At 34.5% G+C, this 11,333-nt stretch overlaps 1 non-coding gene across 1 annotated transcript; it reads right to left on the reverse strand.

The window, feature by feature from the left end:
- Positions 1-476: 476 nt before the first annotated feature.
- On the reverse strand, positions 477-548 carry TRNAT-UGU (transfer RNA threonine (anticodon UGU)). The gene has a single exon. It is a non-coding gene; the product is annotated as a tRNA-Thr (tRNA).
- Between the last annotated feature and the right edge of the window lie 10,785 nt (positions 549-11,333).

Genomic DNA, 11,333 nt, shown 5'->3' on the forward strand with positions numbered 1-11,333 from the left:
AAATAAACAAAATCGGATGATATATAATAATCATTTAACTATTTCAATCTATCGAGTACATAAAGATTATGTAGATTTTTTTGCATATTATACAGGACAATTTATTGCATTTTACAGACCTTTTTTTAACCAACTTTAAAAAGTAAAATACATCGCTGTTTAAATTTTTTTGTTAGAAAACATATTAGGATAATTTGTGTTCAAAATAAACACACACACACACCCTCCCCCCTCCCCAAATCTTAATTTAATTATTTTCATTAATTTAAAAATACTATGAAAAATGAAATATGTATAAATCTTTTTTTTTGCATAACTTTTTCAGTGTCTCTCATCAACCACAAAGTATTAAATACATTTAAAATTGAAGAAATATCTAAGTAGGAGAAGCTTAATTATATAGAACAAGTATTGCGTACCTAAACGGAAAAATAATAGAGAAGCTACTATATAACTTGAGTATCACATAAATTGATTGCCCCCTGTGAGGTTTGAACTCACGGTCCCTAGTTTACAAGACGAGTGCTCTACCATTGAGCTAAATAGGCCACTTGTACAAGAAAAAAAATTTAAGATAATACAAATTCATAGTGAATATTAAGTAAATTCTGAAAAATTTGTATCTTTTAAAAACAATAAAATTAGGCAAACGTACGTCAGTAGGGCAGTTACCCTATAAATAGTATTCAATAATATTCATAAGTATCAACGTTCAAAAACGTATTGCTCCTGGTGAAATTCGAACTTATAACCCCGGCATAACAGTGTAGAAGAACCGTGCGCTAACTGATTACACCACTGGAGCTCTTACATTACAGGTTCAAACTTTTTGTAGTTGTTCGAGATGGTAGTTTCTATGTTGTAATTTTAAAAAAAACTTAAGATAAAATTTTTATAAAAGAATATAAAAAAGTTTAAAAGTATAACATTTTAAAAAATTATTTTTTGGCGATGGAAATGTCTGACCCCCACCCCAAAATTAGCTCAAAACCATCCAATGTCAATATATATATAACTATACGCCCCTAGAGGCCTCTAGGGGGCACTTGAGGAAGAGAGAGAGTCAAATTTAATAACCCAATTTCTTATTTTCAATTTTTAAAGAAAAGTAAAAAAAAATTTTTTTTGGGGGGGGGGAATTTTTTTTTTTAGGGGGGGGGGGCCTCCCCCCTCATTTTTAATTTTAGTTTAAAAAATTTAAAAAAAAAATTTCTTTTTTTGAGGGGGGGGGGATTTTTAATTTTTTTGGGGGGTTGGGGGTGTCCCACCGCCAAAAAAATAGTTATAAACCTTTCCAGGACCTATGAGAAGCTACCCTGTTAAGGAGAACCCGATCGGTTCAGCGGTTAGAGAGATCCTTCGGTACAGACACACAGATACACAGACACACAGACATCCTGTTACTTTAGTAAAAGGATTCCTTAGAAGGACAACATTGTCAGTTCAGTGGTTGCTGAGATCTTAAGCTTCAGACAGACAAAATTAAATGAAAATTAAGCCCCGCGGCTGAATTGACGGCTGAGGCTTGTACTAATTTAGCACCTGCGGCTGCGGCTGGGGCTTACAATATCTCAGCCGCGCGGCTGTGTCAAAGCTGCGGCTGAATTTAAAAAATTAAGCTGCGGCTGAGGCTGCGGCTTACAAATATCAAGCCGCGCGGCTGCGGCTGCGGCATAATCATAACTTTGCAGCTGCGGCTGAGGCTTTCTTGAAGCCGCGCGGCTGAGTGCGGCTGCGGCTTCAAATTATTAACAGCCGCGCGGCTGAGTGTGGCTGAGGCTTCCCCAACTATAAGCCGCGCGGCTGATTGCGGCTGAGGCTTAGAGGGGCGTTGGCTGAATGAGGCTTAGTGCGGCTGAGGCTTAATGTGGCTGAATTGGAGTTTTGTGGCTGAGGCTTACAGTGGCTGAGGCTTACAGTGGCTGAATGCGGCTGAGGCTTACAGTGGCTTATGTTTTCTTTAAGCCGCGCGGCTGCGACTAAGGCTGAGGCTTATTGGGTGGCTGAGGAAGCCGCGCGGCTGATTTTGAGGCTTCTCGTAAGCCGCGCGGCTGATGGTGGCTGAGGCTGAGGCTGCGGCTGCGGCTGCGGCTTCCGAACCCTGCCAGGGACCCTTGCAAGTTAATATAAGGAGGGAAGGGTTGTCAGTGATCAAAAGACACTTTGAGGGAAAGCACCGAACATCATTTATAAGCTAAGACATCTTTGTCCATTAAGTCAATACAAAATGAACAGAGATAAACAATGAATAATGACACATAAAAAGATAATGTTAAAAATTATCTAATTTTCACAAGAAGAGCTTCTCCATAGTACTTTCTACCGGTAACGCTCCTAAAGGACTCTTGGGCACCTGAGAGAAGGGTCGATCCTCTAATTTTATTTAATTGGTAATAACTGAAACATTCCCTGGATCTATCAGAAACTTTGCTGTAAAGAAGAAACAATTGCATACATATATAATAGGGTTGGGCCGATACTTTTTTGGCTGGATACCGGATATCCGGTTGATTTCTAATGACAGATAATCGTTATAGGGCAAATTATCGGATATCTGGCCGAATAAAAGAACATCGGCCGAATAACCGGATATCTGGCCGGATAACCGGATATCCGGCCAAATAACCGGATATCCGGTCGAATAACTGGATATCCGGCCAAATAACATATATTTGCCGGATATCTGGCATTATAAATCAGCCAGATATCCAGTATCCCTCAAAAAAAAGTATCCGGGCCAATCCTATTATATATGTATGCAATTTGACAATTTTGTATTTGGAAGATTACTTGCTACACCTTCATATGTTATAATTGAGACTGCCCCCATTTTTTTTTGGTAAATTTCAGGTATTTATCAACACACTTGAATTGAAATTTTGTAAAAATCTTTAAAATTGGGATGGTACAAAAGCCCCAAAAAAGCCATAAAAACAGGTTTTTTTGCAGATTTTAAAAACTTTGCAGTGCTTGTACCGTCGCAATTTTTGCATTACAGAAAAAATATTTTGCATGAGTCATTTTTATGCATAAACCAACCATATTTTGGCTGGGGGCAAAAATTTTAACAAAATTTTTCAAATCCGGGACGGGGTACTATATACAGTGAAAAAAGAGACAAAAAAGGATATTTTTTAGGCCTTTTCAAAAGGCAGTTTTGAAATCCCATTATTTCAACAAAAAAAATTAAAATGCTTTGAGAATGGCTTGGAAGGTGAATTTAGGTGTTCTGCATATTTCAACTTAAACACATAAGGCCTAAGATATGATATCCCAAAAATCTTTTGTCAAAGTCTACTCTACACCTAGCGCTGGCGATTTCATTTTTCACAGGTATAAAATGCATGATTTTAGAAAACTGACTGGCGCTAGGTCTAGAGTAGACTTTGACAAAAGATTTTTTGGATATAATATCTTTGGCCTTATGTGTTTAAATTGAAATATGCAGAAGAGCTGAAAACCTGCACATTACTGAGATATTGTTAAAACCGCCGTGCTACCGTTATCTGTTGATATTTTACATGCCTGGCGCTAGGTCGCCAGTAGAGATAGAGAGCTGAAATTTTGTACATATATTTCTAGGCCCCTAAAGTAACTTTTTAGGTTAGCAGAAGATTGAAATTCGAAAAAGGGTATTTTCATGAAAAGATCTAATGTACATCCACAATGATGATAAACAAAATTAATCCTTATTTCAGAATTATCCATGACAGGTCTGGATAATACTTGTTTTGAACCACCCAATCAAAGTTCGAAAAAAATACCAAAAAAAATAAGATAACGTGGTTATAAAACTTTGGATTTCTATAATATTCCACCTCTAAATAGTGTTGCTATGCTTAACTTTATGAAATTGTCACAGGTTTTTAAGATAACTTGTTTAAATAACAACCTAGACCTATTGATGACTTATTTTTATAATATCTTAACCAAATCTTGCTCATGAAAACCTGATCAATCATACTTCTGACATCCAACACTTTGATTTCACGACCTTTTTTCTACAAGTTCTAACTGTGCATGGTAATGTAATCAAACAATGGCTATAAAATGACTTTTTAAAAAAAGTTTGAAATAAGACTTTTTTATGTAAGTTGTTGTACTAAATTAATTTCATAGATATTGCATAATCTCAAAGTCTAACATATGAACATCAGAATTTGAATATTGTAAGGCTGAAAAAAATTACAATGCTGAAGCAATTGTAAAAGTTTGAGCTGGCCCTTTTAACCTAACCATGGAAAAGGACTGATAGTCTAGAAAACTATTATTAATTAGATTTTGATTGGCCTTGGTTACTGGAGTGGTTCCAGGTTCAAGTCAATCCAATACCGCGTCATACCATAAATGTTAAAAACTGTTCTTAGATGATAACATATATATTTTATTCTCGAAAAGTTAGAATTGTCATACTAAATTGATTGAAAATTGGCCAAGGACACCAAGCTGGGGTAGGGAGTGACAACTCCCCATCCCTATAAATTGGTATAGCTTCAGTCATTTTGTTTTGTTGGATAATTGTTATCTGTCGCTGATTATACCATGCACAAAATCTTTGCTTTATATTTCCTCAAAACAGCTAATTCTATAAAAAAAAATTAAGTAGTTGGGCAATAACGTGTAACTCATTCTATGCTATGTCAGGCACGTGTCATTAAAAAGGGGGATTCCCATAAACATATGCACATCGTTTTCCTGCACAGTTAAGATAAGGTCGTCTCGTCAAAACAAAAGGTCGGCTATACTGGGTGATTCTTTAACTGATACCTTGGGCGATAGCTAAGAAGACAAAGATCCCAATGGCCATCCTTAGTTGTTGAACCGGAGTTAGATTCATAAGGACAGCAGACTCGCCAATTCCGTGCAATTAAAGAGTTAAATTTCTTCCAGCAATAGTTGGTTGTCTTCTTCATGAGGGCCATTGATCATTAAATCAGCTGTTATGTCTCAACACTGAGATTTCCACCTTGAATTGTAAAGTTTTCAATTGCATAAGATTCTTTCATTCTCAAAATATTTCTTCCAGGATTATGAAGCCGCCATGTGACCGCTAAAATTATGCTAGGAAATTATTATTTAATTTTCTGTATATTGGATCCATTTCTTTTAACCCTATCCTTTTATAAAATAACTAGCTTCACTTTAAAGGAGGACCAAATCGGTTCAGCGGTTAGCGATATCTTTCGCTACAGACAAATAAAGTTTACTACTTTCTATAATATCATAATTAAATTATAATAATTATGATATTATAGAAAGTATGCCTGTTTACTTTTTGCTTAAGGTCTCGCAAACTGCTGAGCCAATATGCTGCTCCTTTCCAGCGAAGGTTTTCAACTATTTTAAGAGATGTTAAAACCATCCTTACATGTCTCGGTAAGGTTTATAACTATTTTGGGGTAGGGTAACTCGACTCTTTCAAGATAAATCGACTCTTGTAATCGCCCCCCCTGCAACTTTCAAAAACTAATATTGAAGGTGTGGGTCGACTTAATCCCTCCTCTCTCCATTTTCGCTAGTAAGAGATTAAAGCAATCTTAAAGTTTTTAAATCTTACTAAAATTTGGACTGTTTGCAGCTAATAGGCAGGCAGCTGGTTGGTTGCTGATTAGTGGCTGGTTGGCAGCTGCTAAACCTTAAATATTTGACTACTATTTAGTATTCAGGTAATTTTTCAATATTTTATTCATTGGACATTTTAATATTGAACTAAATACTTTTATATTCTATCTGCTATATAATCTTCTCGTAATCTCTATTTTATCTTCTTCTCTTATTTCTCTTTTTCTTATTTAGTGTCTTCGCCCCAAGTCTATAGGGGCTTTGGTGGGGGTCATATCGGATCTTTGACAAATTTGCAAAGTAGCTTCGGACATAGTAGCTTCGGACAAAGTAGCTTTAGGACAAAGTAGCTTCAGGACAAAGAACTTCAGGACAAAGTAGCTTCTGGACAAAGTAGCCTCCTAAGGAAATTAGCCTCCACTGTTAATAAAGGTCATGGCCGCAGTGCTCGGCCCCCTGGCCTGCCTAGCCGTGGGCGCTCGGCTCCCTAGCCTATAAACTAACCTAACCTAACCAAAAAATTGTAAATACATTATTAAAAATTGTAAAAAACAATATTTAAAATTGTAAAAACAATATTTAAAAAAAGTAAATGTCCTGAAGCTACTTTGTCCTGAAGCTACTTTGTCCAAGATCTGTCACATCCCCATAATTTTGAGGGGCTGTTAGTATTTTTTATAACCTTTAACATAACTCAAAGGTTGTGGAACGTTAGGTATAGGTTCATAAGAACATTCGGAACATACACATATACAAAGCAACTAATTACTTTTTTGTCTACATTTTAATTTTTCTTATTCTCTCAGTTAAAGAAAAACATAACAAGAACGATGATTTTACTTCAACAGCGCAGCAGAAACAAAAAAAACAGTGCAAATCTATCACTTAATCCCCTCCCCTCGCCCCTTATCTTTTTCAATACATTGAATAAAGTAGGGGGTGCTATTTTTCTTTCTATGCCTAACCCCTGCAGATGGGTATATACCTGTTGTGCGCGGCTTCTAGTACCCAATATAACCTAACCCCAAAATAAGAGGGCTTTCAGTGATCGACTAGGCATTTTTATTATGCCTCCAAACATTGTTCAAAAATATATATCATTTAAAAATATTGTTTTAATATCTAATCATATGTTTTTAATAGAAAACATATAACAAACACGATTATAACTATTATATTTATCGCATCGTATTATAAACAGCTTTCCACGGATATAAAAATGCACAATTTTAAGATTAAAACCATTTTTGTCAGATCCGAGATGCCGTAGGCACGGCCTTACAAAACTGGTTTTAATATTATACAAGATATAATACGAGGCTATACACAATTTTTCAGAATGGCTGAGAACCGGTTCTAATCCAGCGGATATTAATCGGTTTCAAAGCCATAAAGAAATAATTATAATGCAAGGTTGCTAAAGTCCACAAAATTATCAAGTTTATGTAAAATGTACATAGAGACAAGGCTCTAAAGGGACAAGACAACATGGCTGATAAATTGATGTACATCCTTAATGATGAAACACAAAATTAACCCTTCTGTAAATATTAATTTGTGGCTGAAACGTTTGAACACTCAACTAAATGAACCAACCAACCAAAATTCAATAAAAGTCCCCAAGGTTGTAGGACCAACAAATAAGATAATGTAATTATATGACTTTGGGGACTAGTGTGATAAACAACCCAATGTCCCCTCCCACCCTGACATAAAGATTATGTAAAACAAACATGTGTACTTTAATTGTAATTAAATTTTCTACACAGAGGTCCTAGATGCACTTTTATAACTTTTGCTTTAGTAACATTAAAACTATACAATTCATTTATCTATAATACAAAGTAGAATGATATCTGTCCGTCCATCTGTCTATCTGTCCGTCTGTCCCTTAAGATCTCTGTAACCGCTGAACCGATCGGATTCTACTCTTCAGGGTATATACCTATTGGTCCTGTGGTGGTTTTAAGCTATTTTCTTGGAAGGTGGGATACCCCAAACCCCCCATCAAAAAAATGAAAATTCCTCCCTCCCCCCCCAAAAAAATCACACATAAATTATTGGCAGCAGCACCAGAATTGTTTTATTTAAATTTTTTTAAATTACCTCATCGGGCAAAGCCCCTAGAGGCTAGGGGCGTAGCCGCTAGTGTAATATAAAATACAAATAGACATTGTCCATTGAAGTGGTAGTATAAAAATAACTAAGCTAATGTAATGATTGAACCGCTAAGGGGGAGAAATGTGATTATTCTCGGCTGCTATTCAAGAGAGACAGCTGGATTTTATTTTTGAATCCAGAGCTAGATCTTTAAATCGTTTATTGGGCGATCCAGTTCGGCGCACCTAGATATTATTAGATTTCAATCTTTAAATCAAAATGGAATGGGCGAACCAGCGCGCCAAACCGGGGTGAACTGGATCGCCCCGATTTAGCGCACCACTAAACGATTTAAAGATCCAGCTCTGTATATAATTAACTTGGTACGTCGGTCTGTCAGTCATGCTAAAATAAATAGATATTAAAACAAATGGGAACTTATCTGAAAGGTTTCGTGATTTTATACAATAAATTTATTCTTGATTTATGACCAAAACTAACCTTTAGTAAGAACTTTGTCCGTATATTCCAATCTATCCGTGTTATTTCTATGCATGTTTTCATCCTTTTTAAAACTTTGAAGTACTCTATCTGTAATACAATCTAAACGTACATCCAATATGAAATAGTGTTTGTTTCATGCTATTGTTCACGCTTGGTTGTAAAGCTTCTTTATAGATGACTTATGTTTCTTTATTGTAAATTTAATTACTTCCATCTGTAGAGTAATATATAATGAGTCCGCTAATCAAGATCTGATTAAATAAATAAAATTTATAAAAACTGCCTACAGAGTATTAAAATCTGGAGTAAAGACTGTAGCTGTCAGAAAGTAAAAATCCTTTAGGATAATATGCAGACGCAACTGACAAAATTGGCGGATTTTTTCGGCTGCATTAAACAGATGGCTGACCACTGAATATTTTTATAGATTGTGTGACGCTTATCATGAATGTTGTCGTCCTTGTGTGACAAAATAATTGAACCCTTTCATACCCTTGATACAGCCCTGATTAATAACCATTCACCAGGATCAACCAATTTTATTTCCAATATTTGGAATTTCTCTTTTATCCTACATAAATAATAATCATAATATTGATTTTTCAATCTTCCTTCGTTTTACTATTTTTTTTATTAAGTCACATAATAAGATGGCATATAAAAGAAGGAGGTTGGATGAATTATTTTCCAAAATAATTAAAGTCCATTGAATTATAATAAGCTTCACTGTAAAGGACAATCATGTTGTTCGGTGGCTAGCAAGATTTTAAGGTACAGTAAGTTAGACACGCAGACATCCTGTTACTTTTTGTATTGCTTACTTCTGCTTTACAATGAACTTACACTTTTTATAAGAGAATATCTTGGATTAGTCCTTATTTAATATTGTTATAATAACTCTTATAATTCATATGTTAACTTTTTATGTATATAGTTAAGACAAATAAAGAATCAAATAATAATAACTTTTATAGAGAAGAAACCAATTGTTTTATTTCAGTTACATGTTGTATAAAAATTGTAAAAGTATCATGGCGTCTTAATTAAATTATCACTCTAATTAGAATTTGACTTTGACAAAAGGTCACATACAGGCGTGCCCAGAATTATTAGCGCCAAAGGTACAGTCTCAATGAGAAAATTATTATAGTATGGTACTATAGACAGCTATCCGCGGATAAAATAAAAGAATTTAAGATTAAAACCAGTTTAGTTAGCCCCGAGGGGCTAAAGACCCGGACAAACAAAACTGTTACTAATTTTATGTTTTATGTTTCAATATCCGTGGTAAAATTGTCTGTAATACGATGCTATACATGATTTTTTCATTATTTCTGAGAACCGGTACTAATACAGCAGATATCAATCGGTTTAGAAGCCATACTAAATATAATTTTATTTAGTGCGAATGCTTAGAGTTCATGTAGATTAGCTAGTATTAACAATGAAAAGCTTCACTTTTATGGCTGTTGTCATCCTTGTTTGGACATAAACATTAATTTTTATAGGTTTATTTTTTAACAAAAATTATACAAATATGAAATAATACCATTAATTGAAAGCACAATATTAAAAGAAACTACAAAATTATTACATTTATATATAATTCTTCATTAAAAAGCTTAATAATATTTTACAGAAAGTTATTTTTAGATTTTAAATGATATTAAATCTTGTTAATCATCGTACCTACACTATAGTTAGATTTAGTACGTCCGTTCATCAGTCACAAAATGAGTAGACAGGTTATCTTTATTACAAAATGTCATATCCTTAATTTCTTAATCAGTGCAGTGGATTAAAGTAAAAGAAATATAGGGGGCAGGGGTTAGATAACTGTACGTCTACGGGGTGGGAAACCCTGTGCCGACTTTCAATTGAGTCTTTGAATGTCAGCCAATAGCGTCGGAAATACTAACACAGCCAAGTCGCTACAAAAGAGAAAAAAAAGTTTGCTAGCAGACGAAAAAAGTCCCAACCACTAGAACCAGGTAGTTGTTGGGATTATACTTATACACTATACATTATTTATCACTGGACTTTAAAAAATCAAAAAAAAAAGATTATAAATATCTTTGTACAGTACAATAATACAATTAAATTAATTAAACATGAAAACATTAAAATTGTTGTAAACTTTTAAATTGTATTGTATTTAGTTAGAAAGCCTATTATGTAATAATTGAATGCAGGGATAAAGGGTTTTAGCATATTTTTTTCTCGTATTCATTCGAATCCGGTGGATAGGAGCCGGTTCTTATCCATACGAAAAAACGTTGTCTAGCATCGTATTATATCCAGCTTTCTACGAATATAGAAATGTACAATCATAAGATTAAAACCAGTTTTTTTAGCCGGTGCCTTCGGCACCTCGGGGCTAAAAAAAACTAGTTTTAATCCCATAATTGTACCTTCTATTTCCGCGGAAAGCCGTTTATAATACGATGCAAGAAATAACTATTCTCCTGTTTAATATTGATTGGTACTATCAAACAAAATACCCTCTTCGGCACTGATAACCCCTCCCCCAACCCTCTCATAATTTGAAGTATATTAAAAATTAGAGGAGGGTGTGGTTTTTCGTTTGTTTGTCTATTTTTTAGTTCAGATTAGGTTGGGTTTAATTTGGCAGTGCATATATATTTTAAAAAAGGGGGGTTCTTATCAGTGCTCAACTGGCAAAATATAGGAAGGCACCCCAACTTTAAGTTTTTCAGATATTAATGAACTTACTTAATAAAAGATAAACCTAAGGATTTAATTTGTAACTTTAGCGAAGCTGCTCTTCAAGTTATCATGTATGTCAGACTGTCTTATCTTCTGTGATACTGTTCTCTATTCAGTTCTCTCTCTCAAATAACCATATCCCCTCTTTTTTTCTCCCTTTCCGTTGACTCTCTCAATCTACAAATCTCTCTTTCTAATTCTTAGTTTTTGTCTCTATGCTTTGCTTGTCTTTCCTTTAAAACAGCTCCCCTACAATTGAATGTAATTATTCCTGGGACTTTTCAAAGATAAATATAAAAATAAGGGATGGTTCATCTGAAGGAAAACTATTTTACCCCAACTTTATTTTTCCCCGATTAATTAATCACAAACTTAATTGATTTAACGAAAAAAAATATGAAAATTTCAAGAAATTGAAATGTTTGAATGGCCAAAAAATC

The sequence above is a fragment of the Acartia tonsa genome, chromosome 1 (genome assembly GCF_053477335.1).
Source record: "Acartia tonsa isolate MP-2025a chromosome 1, ASM5347733v1, whole genome shotgun sequence".
In the NCBI taxonomy this organism is placed as follows: domain Eukaryota; kingdom Metazoa; phylum Arthropoda; class Copepoda; order Calanoida; family Acartiidae; genus Acartia; species Acartia tonsa.